Source organism: Podarcis raffonei, chromosome 10, assembly GCF_027172205.1.
Source record: "Podarcis raffonei isolate rPodRaf1 chromosome 10, rPodRaf1.pri, whole genome shotgun sequence".
In the NCBI taxonomy this organism is placed as follows: domain Eukaryota; kingdom Metazoa; phylum Chordata; class Lepidosauria; order Squamata; family Lacertidae; genus Podarcis; species Podarcis raffonei.
In genome coordinates, this window is record NC_070611.1 from 8,740,530 (window position 1) to 8,762,834 (window position 22,305).

Here is a 22,305-nt window from a genome sequence, read left to right on the forward strand (position 1 = left end):
GCTTTTTATCACAGGACAAGAAATCAGCCCTCGAAAACTTAAGCGGAGGAAAAATATTTTTTGAAAAAATCCCTAAGCCCCGGGGTCACAATTTCATCAAAAATCTGACTTTTGGCAATTCACTCAAAAATGATGCCAAACTGTTGCAAATGCTCCCCTGAAAGCTTTTGCGAAGGAAACAGAAGGCTTTTTATCACAGGAGAAGAAATCAGCCCTCGACAACTAAACCGGCGGAAAAAGATTTTTTGAAAAAATCCCTAAGCCCCGGGGTCACAATTTCTGAAAAAATCTGACCTTTGGCAATTCACTCAAAAATGGTGCTAAACGGTTGCAAATGCTCCCGTTAAAGTTTGGCGGTCGAAACAGAAGGCTTTTTATCACAAGAGAAGAAATCAGCCCTCGACAACTAAACCGGCGGAAAAAGATTTTTTGAAAAAATCCCTAAGCTCCGGGGTCATAATTTCAGCAAAAATCTGACTTTTGGCAATTCACTCAAAAATGGTACTAAACGGTTGCAAATGCTCCCGTGAAAGGTTTGGCGGTCGAAACAGAAGGCTTTTTATCAGAGGACAAGAAATCAGCCCTCGAAAACTTAAGCGGCGGAAAAATATTTTTTGAAAAAATCCCTAAGGCCCGGGGTCACAATTTCAGCAAAAATCTGACTTTTGGCAATTCACTCAAAAATGATGCCAAACTGTTGCAAATGCTCCCCTGAAATCTTTTGCGAAGGAAACAGAAGGCTTTTTATCACAGGAGAAGAAATCAGCCCTCGACAACTAAACCGGCAGAAAAATATTTTTTGAAAAAATCCCTAAGCCCCGGGGTCACAATTTCTGAAAAAATCTGACTTTTGGCAATTCACTCAAAAATGGTGCTAAACGTTTGCAAATGCTCCCGTGAAAGGTTTGGCGGTCGAAATAGAAGGCTTTTTATCACAGGACAAGAAATCAGCCATCGACAACTTAACCGGCGGAAAAAGATTTTTTGAAAAAATCTCTAAGCCCCGGGGTCACAATTTCTGAAAAAATATGACTTTTGGCAATTCAATCAAAAATGGTGCTAAACGATTGCAAATGCTCCCGTGAAAGGTTTGGCGGTCGAAACAGAAGGCTTTTTATCACAGGAGAAGAAATCAGCCCTCAAAAACTTAACCAGCGGAAAAATATTTTTTGAAAAAATCCCTAAGCCCCGGGGTCACAGTTTCAGCAAAAATCTGACTTTTGGCAATTCACTCAAAAATGATGCCAAACTGTTGCAAATGCTCCCCTGAAAGCTTTTGCGAAGGAAACAGAAGGCTTTTTATCACAGGAGAAGAAATCAGCCCTCGACAACTTAACCGGCGGAAAAAGATTTTTTGAAAAAATCTCTAAGCCCCGGGGTCACAATTTCAGCAAAAATCTGACTTTTGGCAATTCACTCAAAAATGGTGCTAAACGTTTGCAAATGCTCCCGTGAAAGGTTTCGCGGTCGAAACAGAAGGCTTTTTATCACAGGAGAAGAAATCAGCCCTCAAAAACTTAAGCGGCGGAAAAATATTTTTTGAAAAAATCCCTAAGCCCCGGGGTCACAATTTCTGAAAAAATCTGACTTTTGGCAATTCACTCAAAAATGGTGCTAAACTGTTGCAAATGCTCCCGTGAAAGCTTTTGCGAAGGAAACAGAAGGCTTTTTATCACAGGAGAAGAAATCAGCCCTCGACAACTAAACCGGCAGAAAAATATTTTTTGAAAAAATCCCTAAGCCCCGGGGTCACAATTTCATCAAAAACCTGACTTTCGGCATTTCACTCAAAAATGGTGCCAAACGATTGCAAATGCTCCCGTGAAAGGTTTGGCCGTCGAAAAAGAAGGCTTTATATCACAGAACAAGAAATCAACCATGGATAACTTAACCAGCAGAAAAATGGTGCCAAACGGTTGCAAATGCTCCCCTGAGAGGTTTGGTGGTCAAAACAGAGGGCTTTTTATCAGGGGAAAAGAAATCAGCCCTCGACAACTTAACCGGCAGAAAAAGATTTTCTTGAAAAAATCCGTAAGCCCCGGGGTCACAATTTCATCAAAAATCTGACTTTCGGCATTTCACTCAAAAATGGTGCCAAACGGTTGCAAATGCTCCCCTGAGAGGTTTGGCGGTCGAAACAGAAGGCTATTAATCACGGGGAAAGAAATCAGCCCTCGACAACTTAACTGGCAGAAAAAGATTTTTTTGAAAAAATCCCTAATTTCATCAAAAATCTGACTTTCGGCAATTCACTCAAAAATGGTGCCAAACGGTTGCAAATGCTCCCCTGAGAGGTTTGGCAGTCGAAAAAAAAAGGCTTTATATCAAAGAGCAAGAAATCAACCATGGACAACTTAACTGGCTGAAAAATGGAGCCAAATGGTTGCAAATGCTCCCCTGAGAGGTTTCGAGGTCGAAACAGAAGGCTTTTTATCACAGGAGAAGAAATCAGCCCTCGACAACTAAACCGGCGGAAAAAGATTTTTTGAAAAAATCCCTAAGCTCCGGGGTCACAATTTCTGAAAAAATCTGACTTTTGGAAATTCACTCAAAAATGGCGCTAAACGGTTGCAAATGCTCCCGTGAAAGGTTTGGCGGTCGAAACAGAAGGCTTTTTATCACAGGAGAAGAAATCAGCCCTCAACAACTTGACCGGCGGAAAAAGATTTTTTGAAAAAATCCCTAAGCCCCGGGGTCACAATTTCAGCAAAAATCTGACTTTTGGCAATTCACTCAAAAATGATGCCAAACTGTTGCAAATGCTCCCCTGAAAGCTTTTGCGAAGGAAACAGAAGGCTTTTTATAACAGGAGAAGAAATCAGCCCTCGACAACTAAACCGGCAGAAAAATATTTTTTGAAAAAATCCCTAAGCCCCGGGGTCACAATTTCTGAAAAAATATGACTTTTGGCAATTCACTCAAAAATGGTGCTAAACGGTTGCAAATGCTCCCGTGAAAGGTTTGGCGGTCGAAACAGAAGGCTTTTTATCACAGGAGAAGAAATCAGCCCTCGACAACTTGACCGGCGGAAAAAGTTTTTTTGAAAAAATCCCTAAGCCCCGGGGTCACAGTTTCAGCAAAAATCTGACTTTTGGCAATTCACTCAAAAATGGTGCTAAACGATTGCAAATGCTCCCGTGAAAGGTTTGGCGGTCGAAACAGAAGGCTTTTTATCACAGGACAAGAAATCAGCCCTCGAAAACTTAAGCGGAGGAAAAATATTTTTTGAAAAAATCCCTAAGCCCCGGGGTCACAGTTTCAGCAAAAATCTGACTTTTGGCAATTCACTCAAAAATGATGCTAAACGGTTGCAAATGCTCCCCTGAAAGCTTTTGCGAAGGAAACCGAAGGCTTTTTATCACAGGAGAAGAAATCAGCCCTCGACAACTAAACCGGCGGAAAAAGATTTTTTGAAAAAATCCCTAAGCTCCGGGGTCATAATTTCAGCAAAAATCTGACTTTTGGCAATTCACTCAAAAATGGTGCTAAACGGTTGCAAATGCTCCCGTGAAAGGTTTGGCGGTCGAAACAGAAGGCTTTTTATCACAGGACAAGAAATCAGCCCTCGAAAACTTAAGCGCCGGAAAAATATTTTTTGAAAAAATCCCTAAGCCCCGGGGTCACAATTTCAGCAAAAATCTGACTTTTGGCAATTCACTCAAAAATGATGCCAAACTGTTGCAAATGCTCCCCTGAAAGCTTTTGCGAAGGAAACAGAAGGCTTTTTATCACAGGAGAAGAAATCAGCCCTCGACAACTAAACCGGCGGAAAAAGATTTTTTGAAAAAATCCCTAAGCTCCAGGGTCATAATTTCAGCAAAAATCTGACTTTTGGCAATTCACTCAAAAATGGTGCTAAACGGTTGCAAATGCTCCCGTGAAAGGTTTGGCGGTCGAAACAGAAGGCTTTTTATCACAGGACAAGAAATCAGCCCTCGAAAACTTAAGCGGCGGAAAAATATTTTTTGAAAAAATCCCTAAGCCCCGGGGTCACAATTTCAGCAAAAATCTGACTTTTGGCAATTCACTCAAAAATGGTGCTAAACGGTTGCAAATGCTCCCGTGAAAGGTTTGGCGGTCGAAACAGAAGGCTTTTTATCACAGGACAAGAAATCAGCCCTCGAAAACTAAACCGGCGGAAAAATATTTTTTGAAAAAATCCCTAAAAATCACAATTTCAGCAAAAATCTGACTTTTGGCAATTCACTCAAAAATGATGCCAAACTGTTGCAAACGCTCCCCTGAAAGCTTTTGCGAAGGAAACAGAAGGCTTTTTATCACAGGAGAAGAAATCAGCCCTCGACAACTAAACCGGCAGAAAAATATTTTTTGAAAAAATCCCTAAGCCCCGGGGTCACAATTTCAGCAAAAATCTGACTTTTGGCAATTCACTCAAAAATGGTGCTAAACGGTTGCAAATGCTCCCCTGAAAGGTTTGGCGGTCGAAACAGAAGGCTTTTTATCACAGGAGAAGAAATCAGCCCTCGACAACTAAACCGGCGGAAAAATATTTTTTGAAAAAATCCCTAAGCTCCGGGGTCACAATTTCTGAAAAAATCTGACTTTTGGCAATTCACTCAAAAATGGTGCTAAACGGTTGCAAATGCTCCCGTGAAAGGTTTGGCGGTCGAAACAGAAGGCTTTTTATCACAGGACAAGAAATCAGCCCTCAACAACTTGACCGGCGGAAAAAGTTTTTTTGAAAAAATCCCTAAGCCCTGGGGTCACAATTTCAGCAAAAATCTGACTTTTGGCAATTCAATCAAAAATGGTGCTAAACGATTGCAAATGCTCCCGTGAAAGGTTTGGCGGTCGAAACAGAAGGCTTTTTATCACAGGAGAAGAAATCAGCCCTCAAAAACTTAAGCGGCAGAAAAATATTTTTTGAAAAAATCCCTAAGCCCCGGGGTCACAATTTCAGCAAAAATCTGACTTTTGGCAATTCAATCAAAAATGGTGCTAAACGATTGGAAATGCTCCCGTGAAAGGTTTGGCGGTCGAAACAGAAGGCTTTTTATCACAGGAGAAGAAATCAGCCCTCAAAAACTTAAGCGGCAGAAAAATATTTTTTGAAAAAATCCCTAAGCCCCGGGGTCACAATTTCATCAAAAACCTGACTTTCGGCATTTCACTCAAAAATGGTGCCAAACGGCTGCAAATGCTCCCCTGAGAGGTTTGGCCGTTGAAAAAGAAGGCTTTATATCACAGAACAAGAAATCAACCATGGATAACTTAACCAGCAGAAAAATGGTGCCAAACGGTTGCAAATGCTCCCCTGAGAGGTTTGGTGGTCGAAACAGAGGGCTTTTTATCAGGGGAAAAGAAATCAGCCCTCGACAACTTAACCGGCAGAAAAAGATTTTCTTGAAAAAATCCGTAAGCCCCGGGGTCACAATTTCATCAAAAATCTGACTTTCGGCATTTCACTCAAAAATGGTGCCAAACGGTTGCAAATGCTCCCCTGAGAGGTTTGGCGGTCGAAACAGAAGGCTATTAATCACAGGGAAAGAAATCAGCCCTCGACAACTTAACCGGCAGAAAAAGATTTTTTTGAAAAAATCCCTAATTTCATCAAAAATCTGACTTTCGGCAATTCACTCAAAAATGGTGCCAAACGGTTGCAAATGCTCCCCTGAGAGGTTTGGCCGTCGAAAAAAAAAGGCTTTATATCAAAGAGCAAGAAATCAACCATGGACAACTTAACTGGGTGAAAAATGGAGCCAAATGGTTGCAAATGCTCCCCTGAGAGGTTTCGAGGTCGAAACAGAAGGCTTTTTATCAGGGGAAAAGAAATCAGCCCTCGACAACTTAACTGGCAGAAAAAGATTTTTTTGAAAAAATCCCTAAGCCCCGGGGTCACAATTTCAGCAAAAAAAAACGAATGCAATTGCTCCCGTGAAACGTTTGGCGGTCGAAACAGAAGGCTTTTTATCACAGGAGAAGAAATCAGCCCTCGACAACTAAACCGGCGGAAAAAGATTTTTTGAAAAAATCCCTAAGCTCCGGGGTCACAATTTCTGAAAAAATCTGACTTTTGGAAATTCACTCAAAAATGGTGCTAAACGGTTGCAAATGCTCCCGTGAAAGGTTTGGCGGTCGAAACAGAAGGCTTTTTATCACAGGAGAAGAAATCAGCCCTCAACAACTTGACCGGCGGAAAAAGATTTTTTGTAAAAATCCCTAAGCCCCGGGGTCACAATTTCAGCAAAAATCTGACTTTTGGCAATTTACTTAAAAATTGTGCTAAACGGTTGCAAATGCTCCCGTGAAAGGTTTGGCGGTCGAAACAGAAGGCTTTTTATCACAGGACAAGAAATCAGCCCTCGAAAACTTAAGCGGCGGAAAAATATTTTTTGAAAAAATCCCTAAGCCCCGGGGTCACAATTTCAGCAAAAATCTGACTTTTGGCAATTCACTCAAAAATGATGCCAAACTGTTGCAAATGCTCCCCTGAAAGCTTTTGCGAAGGAAACAGAAGGCTTTTTATCACAGGAGAAGAAATCAGCCCTCGACAACTAAACCGGCAGAAAAATATTTTTTGAAAAAATCCCTAAGCCCCGGGGGTCACAATTTCAGCAAAAATCTGACTTTTGGCAATTCACTCAAAAATGGTGCTAAACGTTTGCAAATGCTCCCGTGAAAGGTTTGGCGGTCGAAATAGAAGGCTTTTTATCACAGGAGAAGAAATCAGCCATCGAGAACTTAAGCGGCGGAAAATTTTTTTTTGAAAAAATCCCTAAGCCCCGGGGTCACAGTTTCAGCAAAAATCTGACTTTTGGCAATTCACTCAAAAATGGTGCCAAACGGCTGCAAATGCTCCCCTGAGAGGTTTGGCCGTTGAAAAAGAAGGCTTTATATCACAGAACAAGAAATCAACCATGGATAACTTAACCAGCAGAAAAATGGTGCCAAACGGTTGCAAATGCTCCCCTGAGAGGTTTGGTGGTCGAAACAGAGGGCTTTTTATCAGGGGAAAAGAAATCAGCCCTCGACAACTTAACCGGCAGAAAAAGATTTTCTTGAAAAAATCCGTAAGCCCCGGGGTCACAATTTCATCAAAAATCTGACTTTCGGCATTTCACTCAAAAATGGTGCCAAACGGTTGCAAATGCTCCCCTGAGAGGTTTGGCGGTCGAAACAGAAGGCTATTAATCACGGGGAAAGAAATCAGCCCTCGACAACTTAACCGGCAGAAAAAGATTTTTTTGAAAAAATCCCTAATTTCATCAAAAATCTGACTTTCGGCAATTCACTCAAAAATGGTGCCAAACGGTTGCAAATGCTCCCCTGAGAGGTTTGGCCGTCGGAAAAAAAAAGGCTTTATATCAAAGAGCAAGAAATCAACCATGGACAACTTAACTGGGTGAAAAATGGAGCCAAATGGTTGCAAATGCTCCCCTGAGAGGTTTCGAGGTCGAAACAGAAGGCTTTTTATCAGGGGAAAAGAAATCAGCCCTCGACAACTTAACTGGCAGAAAAAGATTTTTTTGAAAAAATCCCTAAGCCCCGGGGTCACAATTTCAGCAAAAAAAAAACGGTTGCAATTGCTCCCGTGAAACGTTTGGCGGTCGAAACAGAAGGCTTTTTATCACAGGAGAAGAAATCAGCCCTCAACAACTTGACCGGCGGAAAAAGATTTTTTGTAAAAATCCCTAAGCCCCGGGGTCACAATTTCAGCAAAAATCTGACTTTTGGCAATTTACTTAAAAATTGTGCTAAACGGTTGCAAATGCTCCCCTGAGAGGTTTGGCGGTCGAAACAGAAGGCTATTAATCACGGGGAAAGAAATCAGCCCTCGACAACTTAACCGGCAGAAAAAGATTTTTTTGAAAAAATCCCTAATTTCATCAAAAATCTGACTTTCGGCAATTCACTCAAAAATGGTGCCAAACGGTTGCAAATGCTCCCCTGAAAGCTTTTGCGAAGGAAACAGAAGGCTTTTTATCACAGGAGAAGAAATCAGCCCTCGACAACTAAACCGGCAGAAAAATATTTTTTGAAAAAATCCCTAAGCCCCGGGGTCACAATTTCTGAAAAAATCTGACTTTCGGCAATTCACTCAAAAATGGTGCTAAACGTTTGCAAATGCTCCCGTGAAAGGTTTGGCGGTCGAAATAGAAGGCTTTTTATCACAGGAGAAGAAATCAGCCATCGACAACTTAACCGGCGGAAAAAGATTTTTTGAAAAAATCCCTAAGCCCCGGGGTCACAATTTCTGAAAAAATATGACTTTTGGCAATTCAATCAAAAATGGTGCTAAACGATTGCAAATGCTCCCGTGAAAGGTTTGGCGGTCGAAACAGAAGGCTTTTTATCACAGGAGAAGAAATCAGCCCTCAAAAACTTAAGCGGCGGAAAAATATTTTTTGAAAAAATCCCTAAGCCCCGGGGTCACAGTTTCAGCAAAAATCTGACTTTTGGCAATTCACTCAAAAATGATGCCAAACTGTTGCAAATGCTCCCCTGAAAGCTTTTGCGAAGGAAACAGAAGGCTTTTTATCACAGGAGAAGAAATCAGCCCTCGACAACTAAACCGGCAGAAAAATATTTTTTGAAAAAATCCCTAAGCCCCGGGGTCACAATTTCTGAAAAAATATGACTTTTGGCAATTCAATCAAAAATGGTGCTAAACGATTTCAAATGCTCCCATGAAAGGTTTGGCGGTCGAAACAGAAGGCTTTTTATCACAGGAGAAGAAATCAGCCCTCAAAAACTTAAGCGGCGGAAAAATATTTTTTGAAAAAATCCCTAAGCCCCGGGGTCACAGTTTCAGCAAAAATCTGACTTTTGGCAATTCACTCAAAAATGATGCCAAACTGTTGCAAATGCTCCCCTGAAAGCTTTTGCGAAGGAAACCGAAGGCTTTTTATCACAGGAGAAGAAATCAGCCCTCGACAACTAAACCGGCAGAAAAATATTTTTTGAAAAAATCCCTAAGCCCCGGGGTCACAATTTCAGCAAAAATCTGACTTTTGGAAATTCACTCAAAAATGGTGCTAAACGGTTGCAAATGCTCCCGTGAAAGGTTTGGCGGTCGAAACAGAAGGCTTTTTATCACAGGAGAAGAAATCAGCCCTCGACAACTTAACCGGCGGAAAAAGATTTTTTGAAAAAATCCCTAAGCCCCGGGGTCACAATTTCATCAAAAATCTGACTTTCGGCATTTCACTCAAAAATGGTGCCAAACGGTTGCAAATGCTCCCCTGAGAGGTTTGGCGGTCGAAACAGAAGGCTATTAATCACGGGGAAAGAAATCAGCCCTCGACAACTTAACCGGCAGAAAAAGATTTTTTTGAAAAAATCCCTAATTTCATCAAAAATCTGACTTTCGGCAATTCACTCAAAAATGGTGCCAAACGGTTGCAAATGCTCCCCTGAGAGGTTTGGCCGTCGAAAAAAAAAGGCTTTATATCAAAGAGCAAGAAATCAACCATGGACAACTTAACTGGGTGAAAAATGGAGCCAAATGGTTGCAAATGCTCCCCTGAGAGGTTTCGAGGTCGAAACAGAAGGCTTTTTATCAGGGGAAAAGAAATCAGCCCTCGACAACTTAACTGGCAGAAAAATATTTTTTGAAAAAATCCCTAAGCCCCGGGGTCACAATTTCTGAAAAAATCTGACTTTTGGCAATTCACTCAAAAATGGTGCTAAACGTTTGCAAATGCTCCCGTGAAAGGTTTGGCGGTCGAAGTAGAAGGCTTTTTATCACAGGAGAAGAAATCAGTCCTCGACAACTTAACTGACAGAAAAAGATTTTTTTGAAAAAATCCCTAAGCCCCGGGGTCACATTTTCATCAAAAATCTGACTTTCGGCATTTCACTCAAAAATGGTGCAAAACGGTTGCAAATGCTCCCGTGAGAGGTTTGGTGGTCGAAACAGAAGGCTTTTTATCACAGGAAAAGAAATCAGCCCTCGACAACTTAACCGGCAGAAAAAGATTTTTTTGAAAAAATCCCTAAGCCCCGGGGTCACAATTTCATCAAAAATCTGACTTTCGGCATTTCACTCAAAAATGGTGCCAAACGGTTGCAAATGCTCCCCTGAGAGGTTTAGCCGTCGAAAAGGAAGGCTTTATATCAAAGAGCAAGAAATCAACCATGGACAACTTAGCTGGCAGAAAAATGGAGCCAAACGGTTGCAAATGCTCCCCTGAGAGGTTTGGTGGTCGAAACAGAAGGCTTTTTATCAGGGGAAAAGAAATCAGCCCTCGACAACTTAACTGGCAGAAAAAGATTTTTTTGAAAAAATCCCTCAGCCCCGGCGTCACAATTTCATCAAAAATCTGACTTTCGGCATTTCACTCAAAAATGGTGCAAAATAGTTGCAAATGCTCCCGTGAGAGGTTTGGCAGACGAAACAGAAGGCTTTTTATCACGGGAAAAGAAATCAGCCCTCGACAACTTAACCGGCAGAAAAAGATTTTTTTTAAAAAATCCCTAAACCCGGGGTCACAATTTCATCAAAAATCTGACTTTCGGCATTTCACTCAAAAATGGTGCCAAACGGTTGCAAATGCTCCCCTGAGAGGTTTGGCCGTCGAAAAAGAAGGCTTTATATCAAAGAGCAAGAAATCAACCATGGACAACTTAGCTGGCAGAAAAATGGAGCCAAACGGTTGCAAATGCTGCCCTGAGAGGTTTGGTGGTCGAAACAGAAGGCTTTTTATCAGGGGAAAAGAAATCAGCCCTCGACAACTTAACTGGCAGAAAAAGATTTTTTTGAAAAAATCCCTAAGCCCCGGGGTCACAATTTCATCAAAAATCTGACTTTCGGCAATTCACTCAAAAATGGTGCAAAACGGTTGCAAATGCTCCCGTGAGAGGTTTGGCCGTCGAAAAAAAAGGCTTTATATCAAAGAGCAAGAAATGAACCATGGACAACTTAACTGGGTGAAAAATGGAGCCAAATGGTTGCAAATGCTCCCCTGAGAGGTTTCGAGGTCGAAACAGAAGGCTTTTTATCAGGGGAAAAGAAATCAGCCCTCGACAACTTAACTGGCAGAAAAAGATTTTTTTGAAAAAATCCCTCAGCCCCGGCGTCACAATTTCATCAAAAATCTGACTTTTGGCAATTCACTCAAAAATGGTGCTAAACGGTTGCAAATGCTCCCGTGAAAGGTTTGGCGAACGAAACAGAAGGCTTTTTATCACAGGACAAGAAATCAGCCCTCGAAAACTTAACCGGCAGAAAAAGATTTTTTGAAAAAATCCCTAAGCCCCGGGGTCACAATTTCAGCAAAAATCTGACTTTTGGCAATTCACTCAAAAATGGTGCTAAACGGTTGCAAATGCTCCCGTGAAAGGTTTGGCGAACGAAACAGAAGGCTTTTTATCACAGGACAAGAAATCAGCCCTCGAAAACTTAAGCGGAGGAAAAATATTTTTTGAAAAAATCCCTAAGCCCCGGGGTCACAATTTCAGCAAAAATCTGACTTTTGGCAATTCACTCAAAAATGATGCCAAACTGTTGCAAATGCTCCCCTGAAAGCTTTTGCGAAGGAAACAGAAGGCTTTTTATCACAGGAGAAGAAATCAGCCCTCGACAACTAAACCGGCGGAAAAAGATTTTTTGAAAAAATCCCTAAGCCCCGGGGTCACAATTTCATCAAAAATCTGACTTTCGGCATTTCACTCAAAAATGGTGCCAAACGGTTGCAAATGCTCCCCTGAGAGGTTTGGCGGTCGAAACAGAAGGCTATTAATCACGGGGAAAGAAATCAGCCCTCGACAACTTAACCGGCAGAAAAAGATTTTTTTGAAAAAATCCCTAATTTCATCAAAAATCTGACTTTCGGCAATTCACTCAAAAATGGTGCCAAACGGTTGCAAATGCTCCCCTGAGAGGTTTGGCCGTCGAAAAAAAAAGGCTTTATATCAAAGAGCAAGAAATCAACCATGGACAACTTAACTGGGTGAAAAATGGAGCCAAATGGTTGCAAATGCTCCCCTGAGAGGTTTCGAGGTCGAAACAGAAGGCTTTTTATCAGGGGAAAAGAAATCAGCCCTCGACAACTTAACTGGCAGAAAAATATTTTTTGAAAAAATCCCTAAGCCCCGGGGTCACAATTTCTGAAAAAATCTGACTTTTGGCAATTCACTCAAAAATGGTGCTAAACGTTTGCAAATGCTCCCGTGAAAGGTTTGGCGGTCGAAGTAGAAGGCTTTTTATCACAGGAGAAGAAATCAGTCCTCGACAACTTAACTGACAGAAAAAGATTTTTTTGAAAAAATCCCTAAGCCCCGGGGTCACATTTTCATCAAAAATCTGACTTTCGGCATTTCACTCAAAAATGGTGCAAAACGGTTGCAAATGCTCCCGTGAGAGGTTTGGTGGTCGAAACAGAAGGCTTTTTATCACAGGAAAAGAAATCAGCCCTCGACAACTTAACCGGCAGAAAAAGATTTTTTTGAAAAAATCCCTAAGCCCCGGGGTCACAATTTCATCAAAAATCTGACTTTCGGCATTTCACTCAAAAATGGTGCCAAACGGTTGCAAATGCTCCCCTGAGAGGTTTAGCCGTCGAAAAGGAAGGCTTTATATCAAAGAGCAAGAAATCAACCATGGACAACTTAGCTGGCAGAAAAATGGAGCCAAACGGTTGCAAATGCTCCCCTGAGAGGTTTGGTGGTCGAAACAGAAGGCTTTTTATCAGGGGAAAAGAAATCAGCCCTCGACAACTTAACTGGCAGAAAAAGATTTTTTTGAAAAAATCCCTAAGCCCCGGGGTCACAATTTCATCAAAAATCTGACTTTCGGCAATTCACTCAAAAATGGTGCAAAACGGTTGCAAATGCTCCCGTGAGAGGTTTGGCCGTCGAAAAAAAAGGCTTTATATCAAAGAGCAAGAAATGAACCATGGACAAGTTAACTGGGTGAAAAATGGAGCCAAATGGTTGCAAATGCTCCCCTGAGAGGTTTCGAGGTCGAAACAGAAGGCTTTTTATCAGGGGAAAAGAAATCAGCCCTCGACAACTTAACTGGCAGAAAAAGATTTTTTTGAAAAAATCCCTCAGCCCCGGCGTCACAATTTCATCAAAAATCTGACTTTCGGCATTTCACTCAAAAATGGTGCAAAATAGTTGCAAATGCTCCCGTGAGAGGTTTGGCAGACGAAACAGAAGGCTTTTTATCACGGGAAAAGAAATCAGCCCTCGACAACTTAACCGGCAGAAAAAGATTTTTTTAAAAAAATCCCTAAACCCGGGGTCACAATTTCATCAAAAATCTGACTTTCGGCATTTCACTCAAAAATGGTGCCAAACGGTTGCAAATGCTCCCCTGAGAGGTTTGGCCGTCGAAAAAGAAGGCTTTATATCAAAGAGCAAGAAATCAACCATGGACAACTTAGCTGGCAGAAAAATGGAGCCAAACGGTTGCAAATGCTGCCCTGAGAGGTTTAATGGTCGAAACAGAAGGCTTTTTATCAGGGGAAAAGAAATCAGCCCTCGACAACTTAACTGGCAGAAAAAGATTTTTTTGAAAAAATCCCTAAGCCCCGGGGTCACAATTTCATCAAAAATCTGACTTTTGGCAATTCACTCAAAAATGGTGCAAAACGGTTGCAAATGCTCCCGTGAGAGGTTTGGCCGTCGAAAAAAAAGGCTTTATATCAAAGAGCAAGAAATGAACCATGGACAACTTAACTGGGTGAAAAATGGAGCCAAATGGTTGCAAATGCTCCCCTGAGAGGTTTCGAGGTCGAAACAGAAGGCTTTTTATCAGGGGAAAAGAAATCAGCCCTCGACAACTTAACTGGCAGAAAAAGATTTTTTTGAAAAAATCCCTCAGCCCCGGCGTCACAATTTCATCAAAAATCTGACTTTTGGCAATTCACTCAAAAATGGTGCTAAACGGTTGCAAATGCTCCCGTGAAAGGTTTGGCGAACGAAACAGAAGGCTTTTTATCACAGGACAAGAAATCAGCCCTCGAAAACTTAACCGGCAGAAAAAGATTTTTTGAAAAAATCCCTAAGCCCCGGGGTCACAATTTCAGCAAAAATCTGACTTTTGGCAATTCACTCAAAAATGGTGCTAAACGGTTGCAAATGCTCCCGTGAAAGGTTTGGCGAACGAAACAGAAGGCTTTTTATCACAGGACAAGAAATCAGCCCTCGAAAACTTAAGCGGAGGAAAAATATTTTTTGAAAAAATCCCTAAGCCCCGGGGTCACAATTTCAGCAAAAATCTGACTTTTGGCAATTCACTCAAAAATGATGCCAAACTGTTGCAAATGCTCCCCTGAAAGCTTTTGCGAAGGAAACAGAAGGCTTTTTATCACAGGAGAAGAAATCAGCCCTCGACAACTAAACCGGCGGAAAAAGATTTTTTGAAAAAATCCCTAAGCCCCGGGGTCACAATTTCTGAAAAAATCTGACCTTTGGCAATTCACTCAAAAATGGTGCTAAACGGTTGCAAATGCTCCCGTTAAAGTTTGGCGGTCGAAACAGAAGGCTTTTTATCACAGGAGAAGAAATCAGCCCTCGACAACTAAACCGGCGGAAAAAGATTTTTTGAAAAAATCCCTAAGCTCCGGGGTCACAATTTCAGCAAAAATCTGACTTTTGGCAATTCACTCAAAAATGGTGCTAAACGGTTGCAAATGCTCCCGTGAAAGGTTTGGCGGTCGAAACAGAAGGCTTTTTATCAGAGGACAAGAAATCAGCCCTCGAAAACTTAAGCGGCGGAAAAATATTTTTTGAAAAAATCCCTAAGCCCCGGGGTCACAATTTCAGCAAAAATCTGACTTTTGGCAATTCACTCAAAAATGATGCCAAACTGTTGCAAATGCTCCCCTGAAAGGTTTGGCGGTCGAAATTGAAGGCTTTTTATCACAGGAGAAGAAATCAGCCCTCGACAACTTAACCGGCGGAAAAAGATTTTTTGAAAAAATCCCTAAGCCCCTGGGTCACAATTTCTGAAAAAATATGACTTTTGGCAATTCAATCAAAAATGGTGCTAAACGGTTGCAAATGCTCCCGTGAAAGGTTTGGCGGTCGAAACAGAAGGCTTTTTATCACAGGAGAAGAAATCAGCCCTCAAAAACTTAAGCGGCGGAAAAATATTTTTTGAAAAAATCCCTAAGCCCCGGGGTCACAGTTTCAGCAAAAATCTGACTTTTGGCAATTCACTCAAAAATGATGCCAAACTGTTGCAAATGCTCCCCTGAAAGCTTTTGCGAAGGAAACAGAAGGCTTTTTATCACAGGAGAAGAAATCAGCCCTCGACAACTAAACCGGCAGAAAAAGATTTGTTTGAAAAAATCCCTAAGCCCCGGGGTCACAAGTTCAGCAAAAATCTGACTTTTGGCAATTCACTCAAAAATGGTGCTAAACGGTTGCAAATGCTCCCCTGAAAGGTTTGGCGGTCGAAACAGAAGGCTTTTTATCACAGGACAAGAAATCAACCCTCGACAACTTAACCGGCGGAAAAAGATTTTTTGAAAAAATCCCTAAGCCCCGGGGTCACAATTTCATCAAAAACCTGACTTTCGGCATTTCACTCAAAAATGGTGCCAAACGGCTGCAAATGCTCCCCTGAGAGGTTTGGCCGTCGAAAAAGAAGGCTTTATATCACAGAACAAGAAATCAACCATGGATAACTTAACCAGCAGAAAAATGGTGCCAAACGGTTGCAAATGCTCCCCTGAGAGGTTTGGTGGTCGAAACAGAAGGCTTTTTATCAGGGGAAAAGAAATCAGCCCTCGACAACTTAACCGGCAGAAAAAGATTTTCTTGAAAAAATCCGTAAGCCCCGGGGTCACAATTTCATCAAAAATCTGACTTTCGGCATTTCACTCAAAAATGGTGCCAAACGGTTGCAAATCCTCTCCTGAGAGGTTTGGCGGTCGAAACAGAAGGCTATTAATCACGGGGAAAGAAATCAGCCCTCGACAACTTAACCGGCAGAAAAAGATTTTTTTGAAAAAATCCCTAATTTCATCAAAAATCTGACTTTCGGCAATTCACTCAAAAATGGTGCCAAACGGTTGCAAATGCTCCCCTGAGAGGTTTGGCCGTCGAAAAAAAAAGGCTTTATATCAAAGAGCAAGAAATCAACCATGGACAACTTAACTGGGTGAAAAATGGAGCCAAATGGTTGCAAATGCTCCCCTGAGAGTTTTCGAGGTCGAAACAGAAGCCTTTTTATCAGGGGAAAAGAAATCAGCCCTCGACAACTTAACTGGCAGAAAAAGATTTTTTTGAAAAAATCCCTAAGCCCCGGGGTCACAATTTCATCAAAAATCTGACTTTCGGCATTTCACTCAAAAATGGTGCAAAACGGTTGCAAATGCTCCCGTGAGAGGTTTGGCAGACGAAACAGAAGGCTTTTTATCACGGGAAAAGAAATCAGCCCTCGACAACTTAACCGGCAGAAAAAGATTTTTTTAAAAAAATCCCTAAGCCCCGGGGTCAAAATTTCATCAAAAATCTGACTTTGGGCATTTCACTCAAAAATGATGCCAAACGGTTGCAAATGCTCCCCTGAGAGGTTTGGCGGTCGAAACAGAAGGCTTTTAATCACGGGAAAAGAAATCAGCCCTCAACAACTTAACGGGCAGAAAAAGATTTTTTTGAAAAAATCCCTAAGCCCCGGGTTCACAATTTCATCAAAAATCTTACTTTCGGCAATTCACTCAAAAATGGTGCTAAACGGTTGCAATTGCTCCCGTGAAACGTTTGGCGGTCGAAACAGAAGGCTTTTTATCACAGGAGAAGAAATCAGCCCTCGACAACTAAACCGGCGGAAAAAGATTTTTTTAAAAAATCCCTAAGCTCCGGGGTCACAATTTCTGAAAAAATCTGACTTTTGGAAATTCACTCGAAAATGGTGCTAAACGGTTGCAAATGCTCCCGTGAAAGGTTTGGCGGTCGAAACAGAAGGCTTTTTATCACAGGAGAAGAAATCAGCCCTCAACAACTTGACCGGCGGAAAAAGATTTTTTGTAAAAATCCCTAAGCCCCGGGGTCACAATTTCAGCAAATATCTGACTTTTGGCAATTTACTTAAAAATTGTGCTAAACGGTTGCAAATGCTCCCCTGAAAGCTTTTGCGAAGGAAACAGAAGGCTTTTTATCACAGGAGAAGAAATCAGCCCTCGACAACTAAACCGGCAGAAAAATATTTTTTGAAAAAATCCCTAAGCCCCGGGGTCACAATTTCTGAAAAAATCTGACTTTTGGCAATTCACTCAAAAATGGTGCTAAACGTTTGCAAATGCTCCCGCGAAAGGTTTGGCGGTCGAAGTAGAAGGCTTTTTATCACGGGAGAAGAAATCAGCCCTCGACAACTTAACTGACAGAAAAAGATTTTTTTGAAAAAATCCCTAAGCCCCGGGGTCACATTTTCATCAAAAATATGACTTTCGGCATTTCACTCAAAAATGGTGCAAAACGGTTGCAAATTCTCCCGTGAGAGGTTTGGTGGTCGAAACAGAAGGCTTTTTATCACAGGAAAAGAAATCAGCCCTCGACAACTTAACCGGCAGAAAAAGATTTTTTTGAAAAAATCCCTAAGCCCCGGGGTTACAATTTCATCAAAAATCTGACTTTCGGCAATTCTCTCAAAAATGGTGCCAAACGGTTGCAAATGCTCCCCTGAGAGGTTTGGCCGTCGAAAAAAAAAGGCTTTATATCAAAGAGCAAGAAATCAACCATGGACAACTTAACTGGGTGAAAAATGGAGCCAAATGGTTGCAAATGCTCCCCTGAGAGGTTTCGAGGTCGAAACAGAAGGCTTTTTATCAGGGGAAAAGAAATCAGCCCTCGACAACTTAACTGGCAGAAAAAGATTTTTTTGAAAAAATCCCTAAGCCCCGGGGTCACAATTTCATCAAAAATCTGAATTTAGGCATTTCACTCAAAAATGGTGCAAAACGGTTGCAAATGCTCCCGTGAGAGGTTTGGCAGACGAAACAGAAGGCTTTTTATCACGGGAAAAGAAATCAGCCCTCGACAACTTAACCGGCAGAAAAAGATTTTTTTAAAAAAATCCCTAAGCCCCGGGGTCAAAATTTCATCAAAAATCTGACTTTTGGCATTTCACTCAAAAATGGTGCCAAACGGTTGCAAATGCTCCCCTGAGAGGTTTGGCGGTCGAAACAGAAGGCTTTTAATCACGGGAAAAGAAATCAGCCCTCAACAACTTAACGGGCAGAAAAAGATTTTTTTGAAAAAATCCCTAAGCCCCGGGGTCACAATTTCATCAAAAATCTTACTTTCGGCAATTCACTCAAAAATGGTGCTAAACGGTTGCAATTGCTACCGTGAAACGTTTGGCGGTCGAAACAGAAGGCTTTTTATCACAGGAGAAGAAATCAGCCCTCAACAACTTGACCGGCGGAAAAAGATTTTTTGAAAAAATCCCTAAGCCCCGGGGTCACAATTTCAGCAAAAATCTGACTTTTGGCAATTTACTTAAAAATTGTGCTAAACGGTTTCAAATGCTCCCGTGAAAGGTTTGGCGGTCGAAACAGAAGGCTTTTTATCACAGGACAAGAAATCAGCCCTCGAAAACTTAAGCGGCGGAAAAATATTTTTTGTAAAAATCCCTAAGGCCCGGGGTCACAATTTCAGCAAAAATCTGACTTTTGGCAATTCACTCAAAAATGATGCCAAACTGTTGCAAATGCTCCCCTGAAAGCTTTTGCGAAGGAAACAGAAGGCTTTTTATCACAGGAGAAGAAATCAGCCCTCGACAACTAAACCGGCAGAAAAATATTTTTTGAAAAAATCCCTAAGCCCCGGGGTCACAATTTCTGAAAAAATCTGACTTTTGGCAATTCACTCAAAAATGGTGCCAAACGTTTGCAAATGCTCCCGTGAAAGGTTTGGCGGTCGAAGTAGAAGGCTTTTTATCACAGGAGAAGAAATCAGCCCTCGACAACTTAACTGACAGAAAAAGATTTTTTTGAAAAAATCCCTAAGCCCCGGGGTCACATTTTCATCAAAAATCTGACTTTCGGCATTTCACTCAAAAATGGAGCCAAACGGTTGCAAATGCTCCCCTGAGAGGTTTGGTGGTCGAAACAGAAGGCTTTTTATCAGGGGAAAAGAAATCAGCCCTCGACAACTTAACTGGCAGAAAAAGATTTTTTTGAAAAAATCCCTAAGCCCCGGGGTCACAATTTCATCAAAAATCTGACTTTCAGCAATTCACTCAAAAATGGTGCAAAACGGTTGCAAATGCTCCCGTGAGAGCTTTGGCCGTCGAAAAAAAAGGCTTTATATCAAAGAGCAAGAAATGAACCATGGACAACTTAACTGGGTGAAAAATGGAGCCAAATGGTTGCAAATGCTCCCCTGAGAGGTTTCGAGGTCGAAACAGAAGGCTTTTTATCAGGGGAAAAGAAATCAGCCCTCGACAACTTAACTGGCAGAAAAAGATTTTTTTGAAAAAATCCCTCAGCCCCGGCGTCACAATTTCAGCAAAAATCTGACTTTTGGCAATTCACTCAAAAATGATGCCAAACTGTTGCAAATGCTCCCCTGAAAGCTTTTGCGAAGGAAACAGAAGGCTTTTTATCACAGGAGAAGAAATCAGCCCTCGACAACTAAACCGGCAGAAAAATATTTTTTGAAAAAATCCCTAAGCCCCGGGGTCACAATTTCATCAAAAATCTGACTTTCGGCATTTCACTCAAAAATGGTGCCAAACGGTTGCAAATGCTCCCCTGAGAGGTTTGGCCGTCGAAAAAGAAGGCTTTATATCAAAGAGCAAGAAATCAACCATGGACAACTTAGCTGGCAGAAAAATGGAGGCAAACGGTTGCAAATGCTGCCCTGAGAGGTTTGGTGGTCGAAACAGAAGGCTTTTTATCAGGGGAAAAGAAATCAGCCCTCGACAACTTAACTGGCAGAAAAAGATTTTTTTGAAAAAATCCCTAAGCCCCGGGGTCACAATTTCATCAAAAATCTGACTTTCGGCAATTCACTCAAAAATGGTGCCAAACGGTTGCAAATGCTCCCCTGAGAGGTTTGGTGGTCGAAACAGAAGGCTTTTTATCAGGGGAAAAGAAATCAGCCCTCGACAACTTAACTGGCAGAAAAAGATTTTTTTGAAAAAATCCCTAAGCCCCGGGGTCACAATTTCATCAAAAATCTGACTTTCAGCAATTCACTCAAAAATGGTGCAAAACGGTTGCAAATGCTCCCGTGAGAGCTTTGGCCGTCGAAAAAAAAGGCTTTATATCAAAGAGCAAGAAATGAACCATGGACAACTTAACTGGGTGAAAAATGGAGCCAAATGGTTGCAAATGCTCCCCTGAGAGGTTTCGAGGTCGAAACAGAAGGCTTTTTATCAGGGGAAAAGAAATCAGCCCTCGACAACTTAACTGGCAGAAAAAGATTTTTTTGAAAAAATCCCTCAGCCCCGGCGTCACAATTTCAGCAAAAATCTGACTTTTGGCAATTCATTCAAAAATGATGCCAAACTGTTGCAAATGCTCCCCTGAAAGCTTTTGCGAAGGAAACAGAAGGCTTTTTATCACAGGAGAAGAAATCAGCCCTCGACAACTAAACCGGCAGAAAAATATTTTTTGAAAAAATCCCTAAGCCCCGGGGTCACAATTTCATCAAAAATCTGACTTTCGGCATTTCACTCAAAAATGGTGCCAAACGGTTGCAAATGCTCCCCTGAGAGGTTTGGCCGTCGAAAAAGAAGGCTTTATATCAAAGAGCAAGAAATCAACCATGGACAACTTAGCTGGCAGAAAAATGGAGGCAAACGGTTGCAAATGCTGCCCTGAGAGGTTTGGTGGTCGAAACAGAAGGCTTTTTATCAGGGGAAAAGAAATCAGCCCTCGACAACTTAACTGGCAGAAAAAGATTTTTTTGAAAAAATCCCTAAGCCCCGGGGTCACAATTTCATCAAAAATCTGACTTTCGGCAATTCACTCAAAAATGGTGCCAAACGGTTGCAAATGCTCCCCTGAGAGTTTTGGCCCTCCAAACAGAAGGCTTTTTATCACGGGAAAAGAAATCAGCCCAAGACAACTTAACCGGCAGAAAAAGATTTTTTTGAAAAAATCCCTAAGCCCCGGGGTCACAATTTCATCAAAAAGCTGACTTTCGGCATTTCACTCAAAAATGGTGCAAAACGGTTACAAATGCTCCCCTGAGAGGTTTAGCGGTCAAAACAGAAGGCTTTTAATCACGGGAAAAGAAATCAGCCCTCGACAACTTAACCGGCAGAAAAAGATTTTTTTGAAAAAATCCCTAAGGCCCGGGGTCACAATTTCATCAAAAATCTGACTTTCGGCAATTCACTCAAAAATGGTGCCAAACGGTTGCAAATGCTCCCCTGAGAGGTTTGGCCGTCGAAAAAGAAGGCTTTATATCACAGAACAAGAAATCAACCATGGATAACTTAACCAGCAGAAAAATGGTGCCAAACGGTTGCAAATGCTCCCCTGAGAGGTTTGGTGGTCGAAACAGAAGGCTTTTTATCAGGGGAAAAGAAATCAGCCCTCGACAACTTAACCGGCAGAAAAAGATTTTCTTGAAAAAATCCGTAAGCCCCGGGGTCACAATTTCATCAAAAATCAGACTTTCGGCATTTCACTCAAAAATGGTGCCAAACGGTTGCAAATGCTCCCCTGAGAGGTTTGGCGGTCGAAACAGAAGGCTATTAATCACGGGGAAAGAAATCAGCCCTCGACAACTTAACCGGCAGAAAAAGATTTTTTTGAAAAAATCCCTAATTTCATCAAAAATCTGACTTTCGGCAATTCACTCAAAAATGGTGCCGAACGGTTGCAAATGCTCCCCTGAGAGGTTTGGCCGTCGAAAAAAAAAGGCTTTATATCAAAGAGCAAGAAATCAACCATGGACTACTTAACTGGGTGAAAAATGGAGCCAAATGGTTGCAAATGCTCCCCTGAGAGGTTTCGAGGTCGAAACAGAAGGCTTTTTATCACGGGAAAAGAAATCAGCCCTCGACAACTTAACCGGCAGAAAAAGATTTTTTTAAAAAAATCCCTAAGCCCCGGGGTCACAATTTCATCAAAAATCTTACTTTCGGCAATTCACTCAAAAATGGTGCTAAACGGTTGTAATTGCTCCCGTGAAACGTTTGGCGGTCGAAACAGAAGGCTTTTTATCACAGGAGAAGAAATCAGCCCTCGACAACTAAACCGGCGGAAAAAGATTTTTTGAAAAAATCCCTAAGCTCCGGGGTCACAATTTCTGAAAAAATCTGACTTTTGGCAATTCAATCAAAAATGGTGCTAAACGATTGCAAATGCTCCCGTGAAAGGTTTGGCGGTCGAAACAGAAGGCTTTTTATCACAGGAGAAGAAATCAGCCCTC